The sequence below is a fragment of the Mobula hypostoma genome, chromosome 13, assembly GCF_963921235.1.
Source record: "Mobula hypostoma chromosome 13, sMobHyp1.1, whole genome shotgun sequence".
Lineage (NCBI taxonomy): Eukaryota > Metazoa > Chordata > Chondrichthyes > Myliobatiformes > Myliobatidae > Mobula > Mobula hypostoma.
In genome coordinates this window covers 56569080-56579342 of record NC_086109.1, presented here as the reverse complement: position 1 = coordinate 56579342, position 10263 = coordinate 56569080, and positions in this window count along the sequence as shown.

Genomic DNA, 10263 nt, shown 5'->3' with positions numbered 1-10263 from the left:
TGATAGTAAACCTGTTTCTGATACTGAATCTGGGATGTTAGCTCTCTTTCCCTTACCACATTTCCAATGCTCTCTCTTTTTGTTTCACAGTTCTAGCACCTGCAGTATTTTGTTTTCCATTGTCTCCTTTTCAAAGTTCAGAATACATTTTGAACATCACCATATACAGCCCTGAGATTCATTTTCTTGTGGGTATTCACACTAAGCATAATAGAATCAAAAAAGTACTGTACCCAACAGGATGGACAGAAAGCAACATGCAGAGGACAAAAAGAAAACAAATACAATAATAATAAATAAACAGTATCAAGAACATCATGTGAAGAGCCCTTGAAAGTGAGTCCATAGGTTATAGGAGCAGTTCAGTAATGGGGCGAGTAATGTTGAGAGCAGTTATCCCCTCTAGTTCAGGACTCTGATGGTTGAGGGGTAATAACTTCCTGAACCTGGTGGTCCTGAGGTCCTGAGGTTCCTGGACCTTCTTCCTGATGTAGCAGTGAGAAAAGAGCATGATCTGGGTGGTGGGGTCCTCAATGATGGTTGCTTTCCTGCAACAGCGCTCCATGTAAATGTGCTCAGTGGTGGGGAGGGCTTTACCCATGATGGACTGGGCTGTATCCACTACTTTTTGTAGGCTTTTCCATTCAAGGCATTCATGTATCCATATCAAGTTGTGATGCAACCAGTCAATATTCCGATAGAAGTCTGTCAACGTTTTTAAAATTATTTTATTTATTGAGGTACGGCATGTAATAGGCCCTTCAGCCCTTCAAGCCGTGCAATCCACGAATTAACCCTAGCCTAATCACAACACAATTTACAATGACTAATTAACCAACTAACTGCTACGTCTTTGGGCTGTAGGAGGAAATCAGAGAACCCAGAGGAAACCCACATGGTCATGGGGAGAATGTACAAACTCCTTACAGGTGGTGACGGGAATTGAACCCAGGACGCAGATACCGTAAAGCATTGTGCTAACCAGTGCACTATCGTGCTGCCCCAATGTGCCAAATCTTCACAAACTTCTTAGAAAGTAGAGGTGCTGCTACTCTCTCTTCATAATGGCACTTATGTTCTGGACCCAGGACAAATCCTCTAAAATGAGAACACCGAAGAATTTAAAGTTGATCCCCTGGAGAGGACTGGCTCATAGACCTCCTCCTGAAGTCCATAATCAGCTCCTTTGCTGACATTGAGTGAGAGGTTGTTGCTGTGGCACCACTCAGACAGATTCTCAGTCTCCCTCCTATATGCTGATTCATCACCACCTTAGATTTGGCCAATGACAGTGATGTCATCAGCAAATTTAAGTATGACATTAGAACTGTGCTTGGCCACACAGTCATAAGTGTAAAGCAAGTAGAACAGGGGATTAAGCACACAGCCATGTGATACACCTGTGCTGATGGAGATCGTGGAGACTGAGGCTTACCCTCAAAATTTTGTTGCACTTCTTATGAATTTCCTTAAAATCTTTTACAGTGGCACATAAATGCTAATTTGATTATGATATCTTTCAATATTCTTCTCCTGCATTTGAAATTTCAAGGACTTCAAACATTTGTATGCAGAGGTCAGGGTTACTTTGCCTTGCTTTCTCCTGCTCAATAAACTTAGGCAATTTGACCTTTGATGAGAAACAGAAGCCAGAGTATGTCTTATGATCCCTCCAACTTGCTAGGAGCATGGCCAATCAAATTCCAGCACTGAAAATAAAAATTAAAATAAAAATAAGGAATTTTAAAAATTTTTAACAATTTTATAAAAGGAAAATTCCAGCACTGGTAGATTTTGTGTTCCTGCTGATTTCCCTCCAGCACTGTCTCTACCTTCCCTTTTCCATCCTGCCTCCACCTTTCACCCAGCAGCCCCTGGTCTCCAACTCCACCCTTTCTTTTCCCTTACCTGTCCATAATCCTTCACCCACACCTCCTTGGTCCACCAATCTCCTCTGGCCCGTCTCACCAAATGTCTCTCTTAAGATGGCCATTTCCCCTCTTCGCGCTTAGTCTGATGCAGAGTTTTGACTCAAAACATCAGCAGTTCCTTTCTCCCAACAATGCTGCTTGACCTGCTGAATTCCTCCCGCAGATTGTTTCTTGCTCCAGATTCCAGCATCTGCAGAATCTTATCTCTCTATGGCTGATCTAATCTTGGTTTCAGTTCCACTTTCCTGCCTGTGACCTTTCACTCCCCCAGAGACCAGGAATGTGTTCAATGATTCTGCCTCACACAACTCTCAAAGGTAGAGAAGTCCCAAGAGTTCTGATCCCTGAAGAAAGAAATGACTCTGTCTGAAATTACTCACCCCTTATGTGGAAACTATACCCTCTGGTGCTGGATATTCAACGAAAAATCTTCTCCTGGGGATCATAACACATGTGATTGTATGTCCAATACACAGTATATTTAATATTTATAGAGTGTTTGCTTTTGGCTCAATCAGTTAGCTCCAGAAAGCAAAACATCAACTAAAGTAAAGTTTAAGAACTCAAGCCAAATACCATTGTGGTCTTGGTGGTTCAATTGGGATTTAAAAAAAGTTAAAGAAATACCTTCCCAGTAGAAAATGTATCAATTGGAATAGTGTTCAACGGCAACAGGTGTCCTGATGGGATTTCCTGCGACATGCCTCCGAGACAAAAATGCACAGGGAGAAGCCGTCTCTGCTTTATTTGTGCTGAGTTTGTGAACTTGACAAGTAACAGTCACTGGGACCTCTTCAGAATTAGAAATAGGTTTATTATCACCGGTATATGTTTTGAAATTTGTTAACTTTGTGGCAGTAGTACAACGCAATACATGGTAAATATAGAAGAAACTGAATTACAGTATTATACATGTATATTAAGTAATTAAGTTGAAATAGGTAATGCAAAAACCAGAAATAAATAAATAAAAGTAGTGAGGTGGTGTTCATGGGTTCAATGCCCATTTAGGAATCGGATGGCAGAGGGGAAGAAGCTGTTCCTGAATCACTGAGTGGGTGCCTTCAGGCTTCTGTACCTCCTTCCTGATGGTAACAATGAGAAGTCGACATGTCCTGGGTGATGGGGTCCTTAATGATGGATGCCACCTTTCTGAGCCACCGCTCCTTGAAGATGTCTTGGATGCAATGGCGGCTAGTACCCATGATGGAGCTGTCTAATTTTACTACTTTTGGCAACTTACGTCGGTCCTGTGCAGTAGCCCCCCACCCTACACTCTCATGCAGCCTGTCAGAATGCTCTCCACAGTACAGCTGTTGAAATAGTTGAGTGTTTTAGGTGACAAACCAAATCTCCTCAAACGGCTAATGAAATATAGCTTCAGATTTATTTCTTCACTGAAGTGAGATTAGATGTGACATAAAAAGTATTTCAGTTACACCCACAGTCAGATTCCCACAGGAAGTAACATAGGAAAACCAATAAAGGTATTAATAGACAGCCTTCCTTGATGTAAAGGATGTGTGTAATTCACCGCCTGTGGTTAAACTCTCCTTCCCTCCCTGTTCATTAATACCAACTTCCTTCAGCTTTTGGCTCACTGACGTTAATGTGCTCCCCCTCACTGTCTCCCTGTCCCCCCTTCAGAACAATCACACTTTCCGTGAACCTCACCACTCTAATGGCCATCTTCTATCTTCCCCTTTTGGAATCATTCGTTCACACTGCACACCCCCTCTCCAACCAGAGACACCAGAGCAGGTCCAATGTTGTGGTCAGCCAGGGATGACACCCTCTGACAGTGGCCAGTCCTTACCTCTGCTGCTTTTGACACTGCGGACCATTTCAGACGGCTTCACATTCATGGGGGGTACTGCCCGACCTGCTGAGTTCCTCCGGCGTGTTGTGAAAGGTACGCCGTGTGGTATTTCCTGCAAAGACTTCTCCATTTTCTGCACGGTTCCTGTGTGTGCCCATCCTCACTGTCCATCTACTTCCCTCTGATGACAGAATGTGAAAACACGAGGCACATTATATAAAGGCCATAGCACACAATTTACCTTTCCCTCTCCTCATCTAAAATGTCTTGCTCAATTGCTCCCGGTTCAGTTCTGAATGTGTAGCCATTTCATGCATGAAGACTGAAGCCATCCTTTTCACTGGGAAGGGATGGTGGGGAGCTGCCCCTCAGACTGCAGGCTCCAGCTCAGCTCGTTGGGAGTGGTCGCAGGGGGTGTGAGTAGTGCAATGCTCACCATTTCCTCACAGTAACCTGAAATTTGCTTTTAACAAAAAAAACGCTCTTGAACAAAAGAGGCTAACCACACTTATCTATCGAGATGTTCCCACAACCAATGATCCCACTTTAAGGACTCTTTTTCTTGTTATTTCATGCTCTCATTATTTATTGCTATTTATTTATATTTGCATTTGCACAGTTTGTTGTCTTCTCTGTCCTTGCTCTTTCATTGATCCCGTTTACAGTTACTGTTCTATTGATTTGCTAAGTATGCCAGCTGGAAAAAGAATCTCAGGGTTGTATGTGACATGTATGTACTCTGATAATAAATTTTACTTTAAAAGGTTCAGTAATTTGATATATTACCAGAGTCCAAAAAAGAGTTCCCAGGTTGTGTTAGTCATAACAGTCAGGTTTCTGCCACATTGCAAGGATATGTCATCTGTGAGGTGGAGTTGTCTACAGTACATTACCTCACAGGTGGCTGGGCAGCAAGGAGGAGATAGGATTGGAGAGGAGTGGTGGTGCATCTGGAAGAGGGTAGGTTAGAGGGAGACAATAGAAGGATGGGCTGATGGGAGGGGTGCTCCAGTTGGACACAATGTGCTGAAAGGCCCCCTTCGATGTCAGAAAGGAATAAGGGAAAGGTAATCATTAGAAGCGTGATTGGTGCTGTGGTGTGTAATGTGATGGATAACTCAGGAGGAATGAGGGGGAGGGAGAGGCAGGTGGCCTCATGAGTGCAATATCAAGCCAGATTGGTTACCAAATGACCAATGTATAGACCAAGGAGTCACCTCGAGTTACTTTTATCTGGTTAACATTTCCATTTCAATGTTCCCATAGCACTCATCTCCCATTCATATCCCTCCAGAAAAACCATGTTTTTCTCTGATGCCTTCATTCATCGAGCTCCATCAATGAACCCCTCCCATCCAATACCCTCCACCATCATCACTTAAAATAAGTTACGCATTTAAAATCACGGAAGACTGATGTGTCAGAACACTAATGATTTTTATTGAATCTTGTTATCAACAAAGTAACAGTCTGAAACAAAAGTTAAAAAGGGGAGAAACTGCCAATGTGCTCCTTGCAGAAAATAACTTTGTTCTGGGAATTCTCTGGTTCACTGCCGACACATTTGGGAGAGTGAGGTCTGGAGGTGCGGGGAGCAAGAGAGAGAGCTAGAAGGTATCTAGATATGACAAAGATGGTGGAGCACAGGACATGGATGGAAAACTATAGAGAGAAGTGGTGAATTAAATGAACATACCTGAGATCCTGGCTTGGGCAGGACAGAGTGGCTTGGAAGCAGAGTTGGAAGCCACAGGGGAAGAGATAATGGCAGAAGCAGGTACTGAGGGAGGATATCAGGCTGAAGTAGTGAGTCTTGCTAAGAACATGGTTGAAGAACCAGTGCTATTGCAGGGTTTCAGTCCAAAACGTCGACAGCTCCTTCCCTCCTGCTGATGCTGCTTGACATTTGAGTTCTTCCATCAGGTTGTTTCTCTTGTTCAAATCAGGCTGAAACATGAAGTCACACAACTTCATACTGCTTTGCAAGAGAACCATGGCTTCTTTTCTTGACTCCAAACTGACTACCTAAACCTCTCACTCCTCTACTTTCACAATGTGCAAGTTGTTCTTGAACTTCACTGATACCAAGAGACCTCCCACCCATTCCCTTCCTTCACCCTACATCAAGCCAAGATCACCACCGATCTCAGTTTCAATCTCATCTTTCTTCCATCTACTTGTGTTCCTGACCTCTGTAAACACACTTCAGCTACTGCTCATTCCCATGAAACTACTGACTATCCAGTTTCCCTGCATGACCCTAACTTTTCTGCCTGACTCCTCTGCCCTGTAAAGTACCTTCCCATCTCTAGACTCATTTTCTCTCCGAAACCCTGTAACTTACCAAAAAGTTTTTGTTTGGTGTGAAGGAGAGTGCTTGGTAAAAACACACTACACACACTCACACACACGTTGCCTTGTCATTCTGCTGTCGCTGCACCGAGCGTGTGCATTCCAATGTCTTCCCCGTTATATTCTCATAATGCATTTTAACCCGAGTTGATGCGCTTGCGTTGCCTTTTCCGCCTTCCACTGGGAGGTGTAAATGTGTATGTTTTGTTTGTATACTGTACTCGTATGTAGTCTTAAATTAACCTCTGGTGCCTAAGTAATGGGGTTCACCACTGTCAGGGAGAGAGGGGGAGAGGGAGAGGGAGAGAGAGACGGATATGCCAGGAGTTCACACTGGACAGAGCATGGAGCTTTTATTGCATTTTCTGGTAGATACCTTTTTGTAAAGCACATAAAAGTTGCTGGTGAACGCAGCAGGCCAGGCAGCATATCTAGGAAGAGGTGCAGTCGACGTTTCAGGCCGAGACCCTTCGTTAGTCCTGACGAAGGGTCTCGGCCTGAAACGTCGACTGCACCTCTTCCTAGAGATGCTGCCTGGCCTGCTGTGTTCACCAGCAACTTTTATATGTGTTGCTTGAATTTCCAGCATCTGCAGAATTCCTGTTGTTTACCTTTTGGTAAATATTGGCAGTTTTCTCTTTGCTATTTTGGTTAAATTTTGTAAGTTTGATTTTTGATACACCTAACAAACACCACTGCATGGAAGTGCTTAGCGACTCCAGCCATTTTCCCTCCGGGTCATAACCCCCGTATTGGATTCCTTCAGTTATATGTCTATATGTATTCTACCAAAACAATTCTGGTCAGGCACAATTTCTGGCTTCTTTGCACTTCCAGTCCAGCCCTGATGAAGGGTCTTACCCATAACATTGACTTCTTCTTTCCATTGATGCTGCCTGACCTGTTGAATTCCTCCAAAATTTATTGTGAGAGGCACAATTTCTTTTCTCTTTGTCCTCAGCCTGGCAAGATGTGTGCTGTAATATTGGAACCCAAGCGTGGAGGAAAGAGAGCCTCTGATGAAGAGATGGCAACTAGGGTTGATTCCAGCAGAAAATCAGTGGCTCCGCTGAGCGTCACCATGAGAAGTAAAATTCTCAAAACTAGGGCCCCGTGATTATCGCTAATTGGGTACAAGCAACACGGAATCCCGCGCCTATCAAAATAAACTTAACAAGCGTAAACAGAAAGCACCAGGAAAGTGCATTACAAAGAGTGAATCGCTCGAGAAAGACACAAGGAACTCTTAACAATTAACAATTAACCAGTTCAGGTGCTCTAAAAACCTCAGAGCCCAATGCTCTCTGGCACCCCACATAGGCCTGAAGAGTTCATTACACAGCCTGTGTGCAGCCTCTGACAAACTCTGCCACACAATCTCCAGACTATTGTCCAGCTGGAATGATACCTCACTCTTCTGTCTCCATTGCTTATCATCCAGTGCAGGCAGAGGATTGCCAATTCTGGCTTCCCTCACAAGCCCACACCTTAGTGCCCCCAATGATAAACCATATCTAAGGCCTCCGCTCTGTCTTGTCTACATTCTGTTCCTTAACAATGTCATACTCAAACACACAGTTTTCACACGCACCTTCCAGACCCACAACCACTACTATCTAGAAGGACGAGAACGGCAAATATCTGGGAACACCACCACTTGGAAACTCCCCTCCAAGTCACTCACCATCCTGACTTGAAACATATTACCGTCCCTTCATTGTCGCTGGGTCAAAATCATGGAAGTCCCTCCCTAACAGCACTGTGAGTGTACCTACACCTCAGGGACGGCAGTGGTTATGAAGGCAGCTCATCACCACCTTCTGAAGGGCAACTAGGGATGGGCAATACATGCTGGCTTAGCTGGTGATGTCCACATCCCGTAAATGAATAAATTTTTAAAAATGTATGTGTGTATGAAAAGGACATCATCTTTGACCCTGTTAACTCTTTCTATGTTGTCTGTCTGTTAAACATGTAACAGTAAAGGTGAGGCAAATTTCTCCAAATAAATTTTGGGAAGCCATCACACCTTTGCTCCACATTGCAAATGCTATTTCCCAGCCACTGACTATCCTGAGCCCTGCAAACTGGATGAACCAAAGTGTTCACAACCTTGATGTTCTTATTCGACCTTACTTTATGCAAATCTCTAAGAACGCCTACTTCATCCAATGATATAGGCTAACGCTATCCTCCCTCAACTCATCTGTGGCTGAAATTGTCACTTATGCCTTTGCCTTCTTAAGAGATTACTATGTTAACACTGCTCTACTCTCTGTACACCCACAACTGTATGGCTGGGCACAACTCAAATACCATCTATAAATTTGTCAATGACACAACTCGTGTTGGCAGAATTTCAGATGGTGATGAGTGTTCAGGAGTGAGACAGATCAGCTGGTTGAGTGTTGTCGCAACAGCAAATATGCACTCGATGTCAGTGAGACCAAAGGAATTGATTGTGGTCTTCAGGAAGGGAAATTCAAGAGAACACACACCAGTCCTCATTGAGGGATCAGCAGTGGAAAAGGTGAGCACCCTGGGTCCAATATATTGATATTGATATAAAGAAAGCACTACAGTGACTGCATTTCATTAGGAGTTTGAGGAGGCATGGCATGACATCAAAGACTCTCGCAAATTTTGACAGATGTACCGTGAAGAGCATTCTAATTGGTGGCATCACCATCTGGTATAGAGGGGCCACTGCACAGGATCGGAAAAAGCTGCAGAAATTTGCTAACTCAGCCAGCTCCATCATGGACACTAGCCTCCTCAGCAACGAGGAGACCTTCACACTGCAAAGCCTCAAAAATACAGCATTCATCATTAAGGAGTCCCATCACCTAGTCAATGCCCTCTTCTCAATACTCTCATGATGGAGGAGGTACAGGAGTCTGAAGACACACACATAACATCTTAGGAAATGCTTCTTCCCCTCTGCCATCACATTTTTGAATGGACAATGAAACCATGCACTATATATATGTATAATTTAATTTAAAAATAAATTCCTTGTTGTAATTTACAGTTTCTTTATTATTATATATTGCATTGGACGGCTGCTGCAAAACAACAAATTTCACAACATTCCAGTGATATTAAACTTTATTCTGATTCGGAGTCAGAAGTGTGATAGCTGGAGAAGTATGGACATTAAGGAGGGGGTGTCAAATATTGGAAGTGAAAATTTGCAAATGAGACCATTATTCTAAATATTTTTCTAGTACCATTGCAATGAACATGTTGTTGTGAATAGTTCTCATCTTGGTATAAATGTATGAACAGTTTAACTTTTTAAATTATTAATTATTAACTTGGTCAATGTACTTTTCCTTTTTATCAATGTTGTCTCCTAACCCAATGATATGGTCAAGGCTCTGAACTATAGATTAATATGTCACCAATCCCAACAGTTGTCCAAAGGATTACCAATCAAAAGAGCATCATGTCTGACCCGGCAACATTCTATCATCCACCCTCATGCTGAGCTTTATAATACTACTTGTTATCTGAACTATCTGTACTGATGAAAGCTGACAGACATCATGTCTAGTTAAGTGGTTAAAATTAGTGCTGAAGTTGGAAGCCAATACGTTTTCTGACATCGGACAATAGATCCTTAAATTACTTGATATGATATTACAGAATTGCTTCTGTGTGACCCATTCCTCAGATGCAGTAATATTAGTAAAGCCAGCGCCCCTCACAAAATAAATGGTTTGTAACAACTTATTTTAAAATAACTTCCAAAATAACTTATTTTAAAAACAAGTTAATTTAAAATGTGCCTTTAATAAATCTGAATTTGAAATCAAATTCAGAAATGGGAGGCGCAAAATGACTTGGGCATCCTGACTCAGGATTCCTTCAAGGTTAACTTGCAGGTTAAGTCAATAGTAAAGAAGACAACTACAATGTCAACATTCATTTCAAGAGGACTAGAATATAAAAGCAAGGATGTATTCCTGAGGCTATGTGAGCTGTTAATCACACTGCATTTGAGACAGAGGGACAGACAGCAGATTCTGTGGCTGTGAAAGAGAAACCAGGATAATGTGTTGCCTCCCAGGTGCTAGGATCCAGAATGTCCCAGAGCAGCTGCAGAAGGTTCTCGGGAGGGTGGGGCGGGGGGGGAGGATGATTAGCCAGAGCATGGGG